This window comes from Peromyscus maniculatus, chromosome 7, assembly GCF_049852395.1.
Source record: "Peromyscus maniculatus bairdii isolate BWxNUB_F1_BW_parent chromosome 7, HU_Pman_BW_mat_3.1, whole genome shotgun sequence".
Lineage (NCBI taxonomy): Eukaryota > Metazoa > Chordata > Mammalia > Rodentia > Cricetidae > Peromyscus > Peromyscus maniculatus.
In genome coordinates this window covers 55,462,493-55,479,837 of record NC_134858.1, presented here as the reverse complement: position 1 = coordinate 55,479,837, position 17,345 = coordinate 55,462,493, and the positions used below count along the sequence as shown (strand labels likewise).

Here is a 17,345-nt window from a genome sequence, read left to right as displayed (position 1 = left end):
CCATGCCCCAGTTCATACACTCTCCACTTGTGAGGTCATAGAAGGATATCCTGGCCCACAGGGAGGGGAAGCTGAGATAAGGTAATCAGAGGGACAAATCCAACCCTGAGTCCCCTGAGGATAGACTTGTAGTGCTGAGAAATCGTTCCTTGGGCCCTAGCTCTACTAAGTGTTGGCCTCCACATTCAGAATGGATCATAGACCAATGTCAGACATGTGAAGAGGAGACCCCCAGACTAGCCTGGCGACATGATCAGGTATGTCCCTCATCAGATGGCCCCTGTCCATTATTGTTCCACGAGGCAGAGACAGAACTCTGAGAGCTAGGGTATCCACTCAGCCAGGCAGAAGACAACTGGGTCTCACTCTCTCTCCCCGTCTCCCATCTATCTATCTATCTATCTATCTATCTATCTATCTATCTATCTATCTACCTATCTATCCATCTATCTAATCTCCTCTCCCTCCCTCCCCCTCCCTCCCTTCCTCTCTCTTTTCCTCCCTCCCTACCCCCCCACCAGCTAACTAGCCCACAGCAAACAGCTAAATATAGTCCCTCATTCTTTCACTCCTAAGAACTGTCCATCAACATTAATTTCTCAGCTCAGTCACTCTCGCCAATAGCAGCTGCTGCTCCTGGAATGCTGCTCTGAGCTGAACTCTGGCCCATCTTTGCTGGGGCGGAGAAAGTACAGCTTGAAGGGGCAGCCTTCGGGAGTGTAAAACCAGCATAGACTTCGCAACCAGAGACTAGAGCTTGAGCTTTGGCTTTGCCATGTCCTAGCTGTTCATCCTTAGGTAAGCCGCCAGATCTCTCTGAGCCCTGTTGTCTTCGTCTATATGGTGGGGCTAGCCTCGCATCACTTGTAAGACTGTTCGGATGGCCGATCACCATAATAGATACAGGGCTTCTAGCTGAGGCTGGGTGTGGGGCAGGGATGCACAGCTGTTTGTTCACTTGCCTTTATGGAAAGCAATTCATGCCTGCCCCACAACAGGATAGAATTTAGAATTAGGCTGTCTCATAGTGGTTTCATTGAGATCTCAGATCAGTTACACACATAGTTTCTGCCCCTGACTTTACTCTCTGAAGCTACGCAGCTGTCCTATGTGCTTCCTGGGGAACCAGATACCCCATCTCCATCCCCACCATCCACACACATATGAAGCCAAGCAAGCTCAGAGAGATAGTTGATACGTGCAACATACAAATTCTTACCATGCCAATTCACACACAAGCATTCCCAGATGCTCACCAACACCGAGGTCAGGTACATCCAGCTGTTCAAAACTGCACATGCAGACTCACACCTGCAGCATACCAGAATGGACACAAATGAGGCCCCTGATACACACGCTGTGTGGACTCACAGAGACACAAGTGCACAAACACACAGGCAGCCATCTACATGCAAGAATACACGCATATTGTCTGGCTCTGTGCAGGTACACTGTCCCGTTGGGTGACAGAAGCCTGAGGCATGGAGGCCTAGGTCCATGGAACACTGAGCCCTAGCAGGAATGCCTGAAGCACAGAGCCTTAGCTTGGGTCCTGCTCTCCCATCCTGGGCCAGGCTTGGACTCTGGTGTGTGAAGAGGCTTTGGCGCCCTCTGCTGACGACAATGTTGCCTGCAGCCTACATCAACTGTGGGGAGAAAGAAAGAAACTGCCAAGTTGAAGATGCCTAGGATAGGGAGAGAGAGGACAGAAAGGGGGTGAGGAATGAGAAGAGAACGTGGGAACACTTTGTTCCCAAAGGCACCAGGATTAAGGTCCACTTACACCTATCAACTCCTCAGGAGCTCAAAATTGCCTTCTGGAGACTCCTGGGGTGCCCAGTGCACAGTGCGACAGACTCAGGCCTCAGGCTGCAAACTCAAACAGCAGAACGGTATCCTGGTCCAGGCACCTTCCTGCTTCTTCCAGGAAAGCCAAACCCTGGCCAGACTGTCAGTCCTGACAGAACATATGGACAAGGAGCCAGACAGACACAGGGACCTCCCTGCCCACCACTAGCTACGCAATTGGGTCTCTAACCTGTGTCCTCATCTGTAAAGATCAGGAAGCACGTGGTTGCCACAAGAGTGAAGTAACAGTAGTTCTACCATAAGTGCGGCTATTATTATGATCATGTTGCCTTGGCCGTGGGCTGCACCAAAGGTGAAGGGTGGAGTTTTGTCCTAGGCCCTGCAAGTGGCATGACACCTGGGAGGTGGGTGATGGCTGGGGTGGACAGGGTCACATGTCTGCAGAATTCTGCTGGGAGTGCCAGCCATGGCTGGCTAACATGGCTCCTGTGCAGGGCTCTTCTCTCTCTCTCAGTTGAAATTGCTGCCTGGCCTGCTCTGCTCACCCGGGTCTGTGCATCTGGCCCAGACTCCACCAAGAGGTGGTCCCAAAGAGGCGCTTGTTCCCCTTGACAGGACCTAAAGTTACTGGAAACAGCCGTCGGCCATGGATTAACCCAGTCTGTGAAGAAAAGCAGCAAGGAGCAAAACCAAGAGGCCAGCAGGATAGGCTCAGGTCCCTTACTTAGTCTTTCTCGCTGGGTGATGGGGATCCAGGTGACATCTGACATTGACATAACTCTGTTGTCACCTTCGGCTGTTGCAAGAGTCCCCTCTCACTCCCCAAACCTCTTCGCCCACCATTGTCACCCTTACTGTGAAGAAACACCATGACCAAGGCAACTCTTAGAAAAGAAAGCATTTCATTGAGGGCTGGCTTACAGTTTCAGTGGTTTAGCTCATTATCATCACGGTGGGGGGCATCAGCGTGCATGGTGCTGGAGCAATAGCTACATTCTGATCCTAAGGCAGAGAGAGAGGGAGGGGGGAGAGAGAGAGAGACAGAGGGACAAAGAGACAGAGAGACAGAGAGGCTGGCCTGGTGTGGGCTTTTAAAACCTCAAAGCCCACCCCCCAGTGACACATTTCCTCCAATAAGGCCACACCTCCTAATCCTTCTAATCCTCTTCAAATAGTTCCACGTCCTGATGACTAAGTAATCAACTATATGAGCCTGTGGGGGCCATTCTTATTCAAACTACGACCTTTACCCTTGCTTACACTGGAGCTGGTTAACCCCCACCCCAGATGCACAGCCCAAAGCCACGAAATTCTGATCTAGACCATCCTTCCTCTCCTTCTAGGCTTCTCTGAGACTGGGGAGAAAACAGAGCCATATGGCTGTCTTGTTTGGGTAGAGGGTCCCTGTTTCTCTGGCTGTTTCCCTTCATGCTCTCTGTGACTTGTGACTTTCATGTAGAGCCCCTGAGAGAGGTGAGGACATCAGTGGACTCCAGCCAACTACTTCACAAAGCACTCTCTTTCCCCTGGTCACCAGTGCCCTATTTCCTCTTACTCCTGCTCAGCAAGCTCAGAGGTCTAGCACCAGGTCCCTAATTTAGCAGCCCCACCCAGGGAACGAGGAACATGCCCCCTCCCTATAGGAAATGCTCTGTGACTACAGGGACCCAGTCCTCCTTACACAGCAAGGGGAGCAAGCGGCCAGTGCCCAAGCCTTGTTCTGCACCCTCCATGTGTAAATACTAAATACTGTTAACTAAATGCTAAATCCTATCAAGTACTGTAAAATACTGTTGGGCTGCTTCCCATGCCTGCACCCTTCCTTGTCCTTTCAGAAGTGATACTAGGGACCCTCTAGTAGCCTACAGGTACCTCTGAATGCCCAGGGCATGGCGCCGCAGTGTTTGTTTGTTTGTTTGTTTTTGCAGCTTCAGCACTCAGCTTTGGGTCCCAGCTGCAGTTCTAGAACAGGAGGAAAAGTCCAGCACAGAGACATTCCTTATGCCACAGTCCAATCCCACAAAGCCCTCTCCAGATCTGCAGAGACCCCCTCCTCTAGACCCCGCTGGTGCTGGTGAGAAGCCTGCACCAGCAGGGGGAGCCAGTGGGCTTGGAAGCCAGGGGTGAGCATTCCCATGCCAGGACTGTGAAGATTCTACAAGATGGGCAAGGTCTGGACTGGAGGATGCTTTCCATTGTCCTCTAGGATGGAGGCGTGGTTCCTGTTTCTGAGACAGAAGAACTGTGTCATGAGCCGTAGGTGAGATCCTGGTAGAATTTACTGTCCCTGAGGTGGGAGCCAGGTGGTGGAAGACTGTGCTGGCTGAGACCACATCATCTGGCTGGCAGTGTCTCTTGGGACTGAGCTCAGTGTTTTGAAGGCGCTGACTGGGAAGTCTGAGAGTGAGGACCCACATGGCTGATATATCACTGTAACCATGGCTGAAAACATGCTCCAGTCATGACCACTCTAGACCACTCCTGAGATGGGTTCCTTCCAGATACTATGTCCCTCCTTCCCCGAAAGAGAGAGCACAATTTTAGAGGGACTGTACCTGGAGGAACAGCCTGGCAGCTTGGGACACTGGGCACATGGAACTGGCCCTGCTAACAGGTAAGAGGCCTTGCTGAGCGGGCCCCTGCCACCTTCCACCCTTAATTCCAAGCTTAAGCCCTTAGCGGGATGGCACTTGGAAGTCCTTACATGAAGTGAAGGAAAACAGGGATATGTTCACACACACACACACACACACACACACACACACACACACACACACACACACACACCCCACAGGTCAGTGCTGGTGAAGAGCTGAAGACATATGTCTTGTATGTCACAGCCATCTGGTGCTATGTGGTTCTGTCGCCTGTCCTTTAGTTTAAAACACAACAGGACAACCGGAAAAAGCACTGGATGGATGGGATTCTGCAGAGCTCTCTCTCCCAAACTTCAACAGCCGCCCCCTCCTCATAGTTTTGCATAGACCCTGCGCTTTGGGGGGAAATTGTAAAAATTTTTAAAAGATTTTTTTTTTTATTTTCAGTGTGTGTGTTTGTGTGTGTGTGTGTGTGTGTGTGTGTGTTGCCTGCATGTAAGTGCATTGCATGCCTGGTACTCTTGGAGGTCAGAGAGAACACTGGATCCTCTGGAACTGAAGTTGCAGACAGTTACATCCATGCCAGGTGGGTGCTGGGAACTGAACCTGAGTCCTCTGCAAGAGCAGCAAGTGCTCTTAACTGCTGAGCCATCTCTCCATCCCTGAAAAAAAAATCATAGAATGTTATAAGTGCTTATCTTTAAAGGAGGATTGTATAGAAGAGCAAACATACACCTGCACATATAAACACACACACACACACACACACACACACAAATGCTGGGAGCCTTTGAAAAGATTCCTTATCATGAAAGGAGATAGGTGTGTCTTTCAAAGTGAGGCAGACCAAAGGGACCCACCTCTCCTCCCTGGTCAGGGAGTTAGTTGAATACTGTCAAGTACTGTGAAATACTATTAGAATTGTTAGTTCTGTTTTGGATTTCCATTACGTCTTTATTGCAACACACTTTTAAGCTTTTTAAGAACGGCTAAAACAGTCAAGAACAGACGCTTGACAGGGCCTTCCATTACGCCTGGCAGCCTTGAATGGGGAGCTGTCAGTCAAGCAGCTTTACTGGCAACCAGCCAGACTACCATAAAGGCAGCCTAGCGGCTTGGGCCATTTACAGTCACTCTGAGGTTGCTCTAACAGCTACAAGGACCACTGAAGACATGCTCCAGTCCTGACCACTCCAGACAGTCTCTATAGGCTTTGAAAGGCAGCACTTTAAGACGAAGGTCTGTGAAATCTGAATGGCCCTGCAGCCATATTCACCTAAGCTAGAAGGGGGTACACCTTCCCCGGAGGTCCAGCAAGAAGGCTTGTGATTGGTGCACTTTAAAACCCTGTATCTCCATGAAGAGCTGTGCCATGATTGGTACAAAAATCACTGCCACGCCGGGCGGTGGTGGCACACGCCTTTAATCCCAGCACTCGGGAGGCAGAGCCAGGTGGATCTTTGTGAGTTCGAGGCCAGCCTGGTCTACAGAGCAAGATCCAGGAAAAGGCACAAAGCTACACAGAGAAACCCTGTCTTTAAAAAAAAAAAAAAAAATCATTGCCACACTCTCCTTCTTGCTAGTTCTTGTTCAGTTCATTTTAAATTTTTTTTATCTATTTTTGTTTATATGTGTGTGTGTGTGTGTGTGTGTGTGTGTGTGTGTGTGTGTCCGTGTCCATGAGTGCATGCGCATAGGTGTGCAGGTGCTAGTTGAGACCAGAAGAGGGTGTCAGGTCCCCTGCAGCTAGAATTCAGGCAGATGGGAACCTCCTGATGTGAGTGCTGGGAACCAAACTCAGGTCTTCCGGGAAGAGCAGCCCATCTTATTAATTAAGAACCATTTCTCCAGCCCCTCGGCTGAGCTTTCTAGTCAGCTGGCGACAACTTCCCATGCCACCCCAAAATTGCAACATTATGCCCATTAAAAGGCTTCTCTCGAGCATTGTTTTCTTTCTTTTTTTTTCTTTTTTCTTTTTCTTTTTTTTTTTGCCTTGCTTATTTTTGTCTTTATCACGGGGAGAGCAGGCTGAGCCAGAACACAAAGGAGAGACAAGAACACAAAAAAAGAGACATAGCAGTGTTCTTTGGCTGCGGGGGGACGGGGGGGGGGGGGGGGACACACAACAGCAGCAGCAGTGGAGGTGGAAGTGGCTGCCCGGGCAACCGCAGTGTTGAAGTGGTAGACTTGGTGGGCCCAGGAAGGCAGAAGAGATAAGGGATCACAGAAGCACAGAGAAGGGAAGAGAGAGCTGGCAACAGGGCTCAGTGGGTAAAGGTGCTCGCTACCAAGTCCGCCAACCTGAGTTCAGTCCTGTTTACACGCTAGAAGGAAGGAGAGCACTGACTCCATCCATTTGTCCTGGGACCTCCACACTCTGTGGGTGCCCCTGCTCATGCCCACGTACAACAAATGTTTTTATTTAATTCTGAGAGAAAACAGGAGAGGCAAAGAACCAAGCTTTAAGAGTGAGAGAGACGACTGGGAAGGGTCAGAGGTAAGATGATGTACATTCCTGTCACCGGAAGAGTTCCCAGGAGCTGCCCAAGCCTTAAGGGCCAAAGATCCCAGTGCTGTAGACCTGAAAACTCTATTGGAGGCGGTGGGAGCCAAGGGTCCCAACACCCAAGGCTACCAGGAGCTGTAACACTAACAACAGGGTCTACCTAGATATTGTAGTCAACATTCCGATAGTTGCTGGCAGTTAAATTAGCCTTCAGCTTGCATAGCCAGAGAGGGCTCTGACTCCCAAAGCCTGAAGCTGCTGGCCTGAAGCTCTCAGGGCTTGGAAATATAAGTCCTTCAATTGGTGCCCAGCTCACAGACACTGTACTTGCCCACCAGAGATGGACAGAGGGGAAGAGACTCTCCTTGCCTATCCACAATCTCTGTCTGGGTGGAGCAGAAGACCCCTGCCAACTAATGGGGGACCAACAGGCAAAGGAAAACAATTTCAAATGATTTATCACGAAAATATGCAACCTTTCAGATGGCATCTGCTCAAGTCGTTCTGTGACTGAGGACTGAGTGTTGCATTGGAGATGAGAAAGGAGGCTGCTGCAGGCTGAAAGGCAGGTAAAACCAGAGACGAGGCACGAGGCACGGGCAGGACCGGCAGGAGCCTGTCAGGAAGCTGCAAAGGCAGCTGTGGGATTTAAAACTCCGTCACGACGGCGAGGAGCAGAACGGAAGGGGCAGAAAATTGAATCTGAGAATGTGGAGCACCGATATGAGAAACTCGCTGAGAAAACAAAAGAGAAGCCCAAAGGGATAAAAAGCGAAGAGAAAAATCTGATAAACAAAGCGAGAACCAGGAAGACCAGAGAAAAAATAACATTCCTGAGCTGATGGAAAAAGCTAGAGCCTGAGCATTGAAAAGTTGTTCCTTGTCTTCCAAGCCAAACGGACCGAAGGACACGAACAATAGCTAGGCGCAGTGGCCCTTGCTCATAATCCCAGCGCCCAGAAAGCAGAGGCAGGAGGATTGCTGCAAGTTGGAGGCCAGCCTGGTCTACACAGTGAGTTTGACTCTACAAACAGGAGAAGGAAGAGGAAGGGGAAGAAGAACTTACCAGAAAAATCTCTTCTAATTTTAATGGCAAAGAAATAATTCTGTCAGTACCCATGTAGCAGGTAACATAGGGAAAACATCTACAACATTTCTTTTCTTTTTGGGGGGGGTGGGGGGTGGGGGGAGGCGGAGGCAGCAGGCTCTCTTACCCTGTAGCCCTGGTTGGCCTGAAATTCAATAAGTAAACCAGGTTGGCCTCAGACTCATGGAAATGCATCTACCTCTCTGCTTCCCAAGTGCTGGGATTAAAGGCATTCCCCATCATGCCTAGTTCTACAACATTTCTTAAAATATATAGTTGGGAGAGAGATTCCACAGAATGAATTTGGGAAATGCTAAATGAAGCAAAACAAGACCAAATTCTACACCGAGGCCTTCGCAGGGTTTTTAAACCCCAGTCCACATGTTACTAAATTGCCAGTGTAGGAGAACAGTCCTCCAGACTAAGCCGACTCTAAAATCTGGTTTTACACTTCAGGCAGGAGGACCAGGAAGGGCAGGCAGGGCACTCCGATAGCCCTTCTGCGCAGAATTTTGAGGGTTTATTATTGGGATGTAAAATGTTAACAATTTTCCAGGCGTATTGATGAATAAAAACAGCAAAACATGACTTTCCTACATGCCAGAATGTAAAGTATGTGTCATGAATAGTTCTGTCTTTAATGGGGAGAAAATACAGCTTCGCTCTTAGTTAACAAGCAAGAATCCAAATAACTAAAACCATAGTAACAAAAACAATCCGGTGGGAAATGACTATATAAAAGATCTGGAAATAAACGCTGCAAACCTGCTAAACACATGAGTTTGTCAGGGGGTCAGATCCACACCTGAGCCACATCCTCTGCCGCCAGCCCTGCGCCACAGGAGGCTGACACGTGTGAATCGCATCTGTCCCCCGGGGCCCTGGTTCCTCAATTTCGGATGAGTTTGATGCAGGAGGAGAGAAGGCGTGCTGTGTTCTGCCGTGCTGTGTCCCGTCTCCTGGGCAGTCAGCAGCTTTGTCCTGTCACAGCGTCGGCTCTTCCTTGAACCCCAAGCTTGCAGTTAGTGCTTCCTGGACTCCAGTCCCATTGGCCCCTCCTCTGGCCCCTGAAGGCTTAGGCACTGTGATGTGTCCCACTGTTGCTGATCCCCAAGTGTCTCGCCCGCCATCTCTTCTCTGCTCCCTTATCTTGAAAGGCACTCGTGTAGCCTGCCTCTTTGTTAAGGTCTCGTCAGTTAAACCATTGTTGGTGGGTGTTTCTTGACAGAAGCCTGCCTCAAAGATTTGTTGGTTCTTTCTATAGTGTCTAAATAAGCCTGATGCTAAAACCTAATAAGTGGCACAAAGCACAGAGTGAATGAATGAGTCATACATCCATCTCATACACCAAGTCTCATTCACTGGAATGCCAAGTCCTAGTAAGAACACAATCAGATTAAGGTCAACCTATATCCAACAATACATGGAAAAAAATACAATCAGCAAGCATTGCTATGAAGCATAATGTTTCCGTAGGGGACTTCGGCAAACTGATTTATCTCTGCCATAGGTCAAAAGGGAAAAGACGATCTCTCGTGCTGAGTACAAGTTTGGTAAACTTAACTATTTCTGCTCGTTCAGTCAAAATATACTTATCTCACAAAATGTGAACTATAATAAATCTCTGGTGGGGAGACGACATCTCGGTTAGTGAAGAGCTTACCGTGCAAGTGAGAGGCTATGAGTTTGATCTGCTAGAACTCATACAAAGAAGCCAGCCACGGCAGTGTGAGCCTGTAATCCCAACCTGGAGGACACAGGGAGAGGAGGAGCCCCGGGACTTGCTGGCTGGCCAACCTAGCCAAATTTGTGAGCTCCAAGTTCAGTGAGAGATCTTCTCTTAAAAAATAAGGTGGAAAGCTGGGAGTAGCAGCACACGCTGTTGATTCTGTGGATCTCTGTGAGTTCAAGGCCAGTCTGGTCTAGGCTATATCGTGAGACCCTGTCTCAAAAAAGGAAGAAAAGAAGAAGAAGAAGAAGAAGAAGAAGAAGAAGAAGAAGAAGAAGAAGAAGAAGAAAAGAAGAAGAAGAAGGAGAAGAAGGAGAAGAAGGAAAAAGTAGAGATGGCAGTTAAAAGCACTGGCTGCTCTTACAGAGGACCCAGGTTCAATTCCCAGCACCCACCTGGTGGCTCACAACTGTCTGTAACTCCAGTACCAGGGGCTCTGACACCCTCTTCTGGCCTCCACAGGCACTGCATGTACACAGTGCACAGACATACACGTTAGCAAAACACTCAAACATATGAAATAAACATACATAAATCTTAACAAAAAATAAGGTGGAGAGTGACCAAGGAAGACACTAAACATAGACAGACCTCTACCTCCACATACAGACATGTGCATGCACACATATATACACACAGACGAACACAATAAATTTCAAATGCATAGCTAACGCCAACAGAATGAGAATCAGGAAGGGTTCCAGTTAAATACAAGATGCTTTCAGCCATCTTGTTAGGTAATTATGCACATACTGTTCAGAAGGTCCTACTTAATGCAATTAGGGCATAAATGAGAAGACTGGGGGGCAATTATCTGCAAATATGGCTGCTGATACTGTGAAATATCTACTTGGTCACCCTCCATGTCTCCCTTCTCAGAACCCCTAGGAACCCCAGGATTTCCCAAGTGATATGTTTTTGGTGTGAGAATGAGTTGCTGGTGGCTGGGCCCTTAGGAAGCTTCAGGATGAGAACTGATCACTGGGAAGAACCCAGCATGATGGACGTTGATTTTCAGCTCCGCCTGCCAATCTCCTGGAGGGAAGCTGGTGGTTGAGTTGATCGCTGATGGTCATGTCTACATAATTAAACTTCCATGAACCCCCCTCCCCAAATACTGGTTTTGGAGGGCTTCCAGCTGACTGAACATGTAGAAGTTCCTAGAGGGTGGTCTGAGAATGAGTCGTGGAAAATCTGTTGTTGTAGAGCCTGGACAGGGAGAAGTTGCAGAACTCTGGTCTTTCAGCTGGTGTTTGAAGCAGGAGACAGTCTCATGCAACTGAGACCTCCGCTTGTGGGCACCGACACTACCTCCAGGTAGAGAGCATCAGAACTAGAGGGCAGCAGGCCTCGCTGCAGAACGGCTGTCTCTTGGTGCTCACACTTCTGTGTTGTGAGAGAGCACTCAGAGAAACTGGTTTTGTTTTTCTTCTATATCCTCAAATCTGCCTTTCTAGAAAAACAAAGAAATTAACGCAAAGTAATAAAAGGAGCAGATTTGAGTAAAGCGGTCAGTATGTCAAAGCTATAGGATGGCTACCAGCTTTTCAGTTTCTACAACTTGTCAGAAAACACAGAATAAGAAGGACTATGAGTTATCCATCGCTGTCTAACAAGTTACCCCAAAACTGAGCAGTTTAAAACCCCAATACCAATGATCTTCCTGAGTTAGGGAACCACAGCTAGGCCTGTGTCTCAGTATCTTTCACAAGACTATATCCAAAGTGTCAGTCAAGGCCCAGCTGTCATCTAGAAACCCAGCTGGAAGAGAACTAGCTCCCATGTGCACTGCCGTGGATTTATTGCCCAGTGCCTCCCTAGCCGCTGGCTGGAGGTCACCTCAGTTCCTAGCCACATGGGTTTTTTGTAAGGCAGCCCACACAACATGGCGGCTAGTTTCATCAGATCAGTCAAATGAGTGGGCTGAAGGGAGGGCCTGAGAGCCTTTGGAATTTAATCTCAGAAGCAAAACCTCAACACTTCCACCATATTCTGTGAAATTAGTTACCAGGTATAGCCCCAAAGAACGGCATGACCAGAGGCGGTGGCTCCCATTAGGCAGGGTTCCTTTGGAGCTGGAAAGAAACTGCAACGTTTCACGAGGGAAAGCCTAAGCACAAACATTCATTTACAAAACACCTCACCAAATAACCACAAAAAAAGAAAACCTCAATAATGGGAGGTACATTGTGCTCTTGGGTGGAAATACTGTTTCGAAGAAGCCAATTAGCACTAAATTAATCTACAAATTAACTCAATTGCAATTCCCAGAGATACTGTGTCTGCTCATGTGTATAGAGAAAAAAGAATCTAAGCCAGGTATTGTGATGCACACCTATAATTCCCGTACCTCAGAGGCTAAGGGAGGAGGGCTGTATGTTACAACACTCCATTTCAAAAACAAAAATTAAAAAACCAACCAAACCAAACATCTCATCTAGTGGCTGGAGAGATGGCTCAACAGTTAAGAGCACTGGCTGCTGGACCAGAGGACCCAGGTTTGATTCACAGCACCCACATGAGAGCTCACAACCAGCTATAACTCCAGTTCCAGAAGATCCAACACCCTCTTCTGGCCTCCTCAGGCACCATGCATGTGGTGCACTTATATACTTGCAGGCAAAACACTCATAATATAAAATAATAAAATTAGGATTAGCAATAAATGAATGTTATCTTTAAAAAAAAAAAAAAAAACTCATCTGAGGAAACTAGTTAGAGATCTACCCAGGTGCCAAGAACACCTTGGACCATCTCCTTAGAAGCTGCTAGCTGAGGACCAGGGAAATAATCCAAGTGTGAGAACCAAAAATCAGAGGCTATAAAGCCCTAACGGTGCAAGTGTGGGGACCCAAGTTTAATCCCCCAGAACTCACATGAAAAAGCCAGCCATGGCAGTGTGTACCTGTATCAGCACTGGGGATGCAGAGAGGGGAGGATCCCGGGCTTGCTGACCAGCCAGTTTAGGCAAACGGCTAGCTCCAAGTTCAGTGAAGAATCCTGTTGTATATGCATATGGCACGATCACAAAGGGAGATGTGAACAGGGAGGCAGAGGTCTATAGGGAAGAGGGTGGGAGAACAAGAGAGGTTAATGGAGAGGGCAAAGAAAGACTAAGGTTTCCTCTCACATTCCCAGAGCGGGGCATGGAAGCAGAAGGGAACCTATGTGAGTGGAGAAAGTCAGTGTGTGTGTGTGTGTGTGTGTGTGTGTGTGTGTGTGTGTGTGTGTGTGTATCAGGGGTCGAGGGTGCGGGGGCGGTAACTATGAGCAAAGTTCAATGATATATGTATGGAAATGCCATAATGAAGGTCTTTGTTTTTTGCGCCGACAGAAAAAAAGAAACAAAGCAGACACCTGCCTTACCTCACTCTCTTCCTCCACCCCACAGCTCAGGGGGAGCCAGGGGCTGACAGCAGAGCCACTTGGCATCAGCCTGCAGGCTCAGGATCTGGTTCGGATGACTGAGCTAGGGCTGACCTGAGCTGTCCTCCGACCCCCAACAGAGGGCATCTGGGTGAACAAAGACCCAGCCTCCCCTTCATGGAGGCGGCCCTGAGTCCCAGTGATGTCCTGACAGAGACATGGAGACCCGCAGCTGGTACTGCCCAGGCTGGGGACTCACGGTGTGGCCTGGATGACTGCTGGAGTGATGGGAGGAAGGACCTAGAGCGTGGCTATTATCAGGTGCAAAGGAGACTTGGGGTATCCTTTGGGGGTGTTTTGTTTTCCTTGCTTCTTACTAGGAATTGTAAATTTCCTATAATTATTGGTTATGATGGGAAAGAAAAATCTAATTTAAAAAAGGACGGAAGGGGAAGGGGCTGGGGTTCAGTACAGGTGCTTGCTGCACAGTCTGAGGAGCTGTGTTCAGATCCCCAGCACCCGCGTAGAAAGCTGGGGCTTGCCGGCCAGCTAGTCTAGCCAGTTGAGGGGCTCCACGGTCAGGGGGAGACTGTGTCTTAAAAAGTGAAGAAGGGCAGTGAGATGACTCCGTGGGTGAAGGTGCCCACTGCCAAGCTGGATGACCTGAGGCTTCGATTCCCGAGGCCCACATAATGGAAGGAAAGAACTAACACCCGCAAGAAGTCCCCTGACCTCCACCGACATACCGTGGCACGCACGCATTAAATAAATAAATGTAAGTAAAACACCAAGATGGAGAGTGACTGATGAAGACACTCGATGTTAACTGCTGATCTCTACATGTGAGCGCGCATGTGTACATACATACATACACACACACACACACACACACACACACACACACACACAAGAGAGAAAGAGATTCATATGCATTCATACATACATTCAAAGGTCACCGAGAGTCAGTGCGACGCCCATCTTTACCTCTCCCGGGGATTACTTACACTAGACTGGGTCTCTTTTGGGGACCTGACAGTCCTGCCCTGTCTCTTTAACTCCTATGGCCAGCACAAAGGCCTGGCACTGGGCAGCCACCCAGGGAACACACTGAACGAGTGGACGAAGGAAGATGTGGGAGAAACACAGGTACACAGAGGCAGAGAGACGGAGGTGATGGGGGACACATGGGCACACAGAGGCAGAGAGAGGGAGGTGATGGGGGACACATGGGCACACAGAGGCAGAGAGAGGGAGGTGATGGGGGACACATGGGCACACAGAGGCAGAGAGAGGGAGGTGATGGGGGACACATGGGCACACAGAGGCAGAGAGAGGGAGGTGATGGGGGACACATGGGCACACAGAGGCAGAGGGGGAGGTGATGGGGGACACACGGGCACACAGAGGCAGTGAGAGGGAGGTGATGGGGGACACATGGGCACACAGAGGCAGAGAGAGGGAGGTGATGGGGGAAACACGGGCACACAGAGGCAGAGAGAGGGAGGTCATGTAAACAAGTGGAAGGGGATGGAGACTGCAAGACCAAGGGACTCGAAGAGACCACTAGCAAGTGAATGGATGAGTCTGGAGATGAATGCTTAAAGATGAAACCCAGAGAGATCGGAGGGACAGTTAAAAACACGGAGACGAAATTTAAAGGGAGGAGAGAGAGAGAGAGAGAGAGAGAGAGAGAGAGAGAGAGAGAGAGAGAACCAGCCTTACTTTCTCTGCGTCCCCAAGAGTTCTGCCGAGGGCCTGGCATCTTGTTTGGTTTTGGCCAGCTCTCTTGCCTCCTTTATTCCACCCTTGCTGGCTCGTGTCCATCCCTAGAATTTTGACCGATGGGGCTCTCCCACCCAGGCTCCAGCAATCACACAAAAAGTCCCTCCACCGATACAAGCTTCCTGGAAGTGACCCCCGGCCCCTCCTCACCAGCCTCCTTTTTGCAGTTCTGAGTGGGGTGAGAGGTGAGGAATGTTCCCATTCTGCCCTTGTTCACCAGGGGAGAACGTCTCAAGGGAGAAGTATGAAGACAACCAAGAGGGCTTCTTGCCTCCATGGAGTCTGGCCTTAGATGCTCACACTATCCGGTTCCAAGAACCCTCGGGAGGGGTCCGAGGAGAGCTGGGATGGAAAGCTGAGGGGGAGTGGTCAGAATCACAGAATCCTCTTGGTTCCTAGGGGAGGGTGGGTTCCCCTTGTAAAGGCCCTGCCCTCACCTCCCCCACGGCTGCTCCCAAGTTCCAGCCCCAAAGAGACATTTCCAAACCAAAGGGCCTCAGCCCCCTCCTTGGGCCCCCTTCATGACTGCCTTGGCTCTGGGGACCAACCAAAGTTCCCCCCCACTTCCCCCACCATTGCGCCAGATGTGGCTGCGGGGGATGGGTGGGCGCAGGGCCCAGCTGGCAGTGGTCACTTGGTGGTCCTCTCCCTGCAGAATCAGCATTTCCTGTGCCAGCAGAGCCTGGCCTCCTCACTCAGCACTTCCTCCAGCCCGCTTTCCAAAGGCAGCAGATGGGGCAACGCAGTCAGTCCCCAGCCACCAGCTCTGAGTCCCAGTTCAGCACAGAGTCCATCAGAGAGGTCTTTCCTGAGTTGCCTACCCTGGGCAGCTAGAGACAAGGAGGAGAGGGGACCTAGCAGGCCAGTGTGAGGGGCAGGGAACAGTGGGCTCTCAGGGCTGGCCCTCATCCCTGCAGCCACAGAAAATCCTGATGCAGAGCTGGCTCCCTAGTCCCCTCTTCTACAAAGCGGTGGGACACCTCACGGCTCCTACCCCCTCTCTGTTCCCTAAACCCTCTAGTGAGCAAAGCCTGCTGCCGCTTTCTTGTTCTCCCCATGGATTTTTCCAGAACCTAGAGCTTTCTTTGCGGGTGTGCACGTGTGTGGGGGGAAGCATGTGTCTGCACTGTGCCTACACATGTGTGCATGCATTCGATGACCAAAGATGTTGCCCACCTTTTTTAGGGGTAGGGTCTCTTCTTGGCCTAGAACTTGCCAGTGAAGTTAGGCTGGCAAGCCACGAGGCCCCAGGAATTCTCTCACTCCCTCCTCCCTATCACATTGTGCCCAGTCCTTTTCACATGGGTTCTGGGAATTGAACCAGGCCCTCATGACTGCAAGGCAGACACTTTTCTGAGCCATGTCCTCAGCCCCAAATGCTGGAGTTTCAGCTCAGGGTCACCGGATAATGGTGCTCCGTGGGAACACTGACATGTAGCTGACTGAGCACACAGTAGATAAACCTCTTTTAGCCTTGCACCAGCCCTCTAAAGGTCCCTTGAGACTAGTTCCTAGTGCCAGGAACTGGCAGTATGCCCCAGTCACTCAGTCGCATACCTATGTTTTAAAGTCGTGGATGGGGACTGAAGTAGGGTCCGGGCTGGGCAGGGAGCTGCCTCCCCTCAAGATGGCTATGTCCCAGACTAGCCTGGTGGGTCCAAGCTGACATCTGCCCCGTGCTCTGCATCTCCATATCCGGCCCAGGTCCCCTTCAGATGCTGCGGACTTCAACCTTGAGATGCAGAGACTCCTCCCGCTTCTGAGGTAAGGCGCTCCCCCTGCCTGTAGAGAGGCAGAGAAAAACGGTCCTCCTGGGCTCCAGGAAATGGGAGAAAGGGAGAGGATAGGCCGCGCTCTGCACAAAATGAGATGAGAGGATCCCGAGGCTGCATGGTTCGCCAGCCTAGCCTAACCGGCATGTTCTATGCCAGGGAGAGACCCTGTCCTTAAGAAAGACGGACAACAACCTTCCCTGGGCAAGGAGAGATGAAGATGGATAAAATCAAGAAAGGGACATAGATAACAAGGTGCGGGCCACCGTCCAGAGATAATCTCCTCCCTTCTCTCACGAGTCAAAAGGAAGAAAATAGTGGCCATATGTCTGGCTTTGTGCTGGAAACTATTCATAATCCCCTCAGTTCTGCTTCCCAAATCTGCCACAAGAAAGGTTTTATCTGCCCTCCTCCCCAGGTCAGAGGCAAGACTGTGAGGTTGCAAGAGAGCTTACAGCTTCCCTGGGGAGCGGCCAGCTAGGCCAGGCCCCTGGCTGAAGCCATCCTGCGGACCCCAGGGCTCTGGCCTCAGCTGAGATGGCTGGCGGGGCCCAAAGTCCTGGCCCAGGGATCCTGTGCAGAGGCCCAAGCTCTGTTCAGAGCAGAGTTTATTCAAACACAGCCCAACAGGAAACTTGGCTCTTCTGACTCACTCTGATTCGACCTTATTAAGAAAAAAGAAAAAAGAACCAGAGCC

At 50.0% G+C, this 17,345-nt stretch overlaps 1 long non-coding RNA gene across 1 annotated transcript; it reads right to left on the bottom strand.

Annotated features, from left to right (window-relative positions):
* Nucleotides 1–8,613: 8,613 nt before the first annotated feature.
* On the bottom strand, nt 8,614–16,658 carry LOC121830860 (uncharacterized). Its single transcript, XR_006074141.2, has 3 exons — nt 16,434–16,658; nt 12,634–12,786; nt 8,614–11,181 (listed from the first exon to the last, which is right to left on the bottom strand). It is a non-coding gene; the product is annotated as an uncharacterized LOC121830860 (long non-coding RNA).
* Between the last annotated feature and the right edge of the window lie 687 nt (nt 16,659–17,345).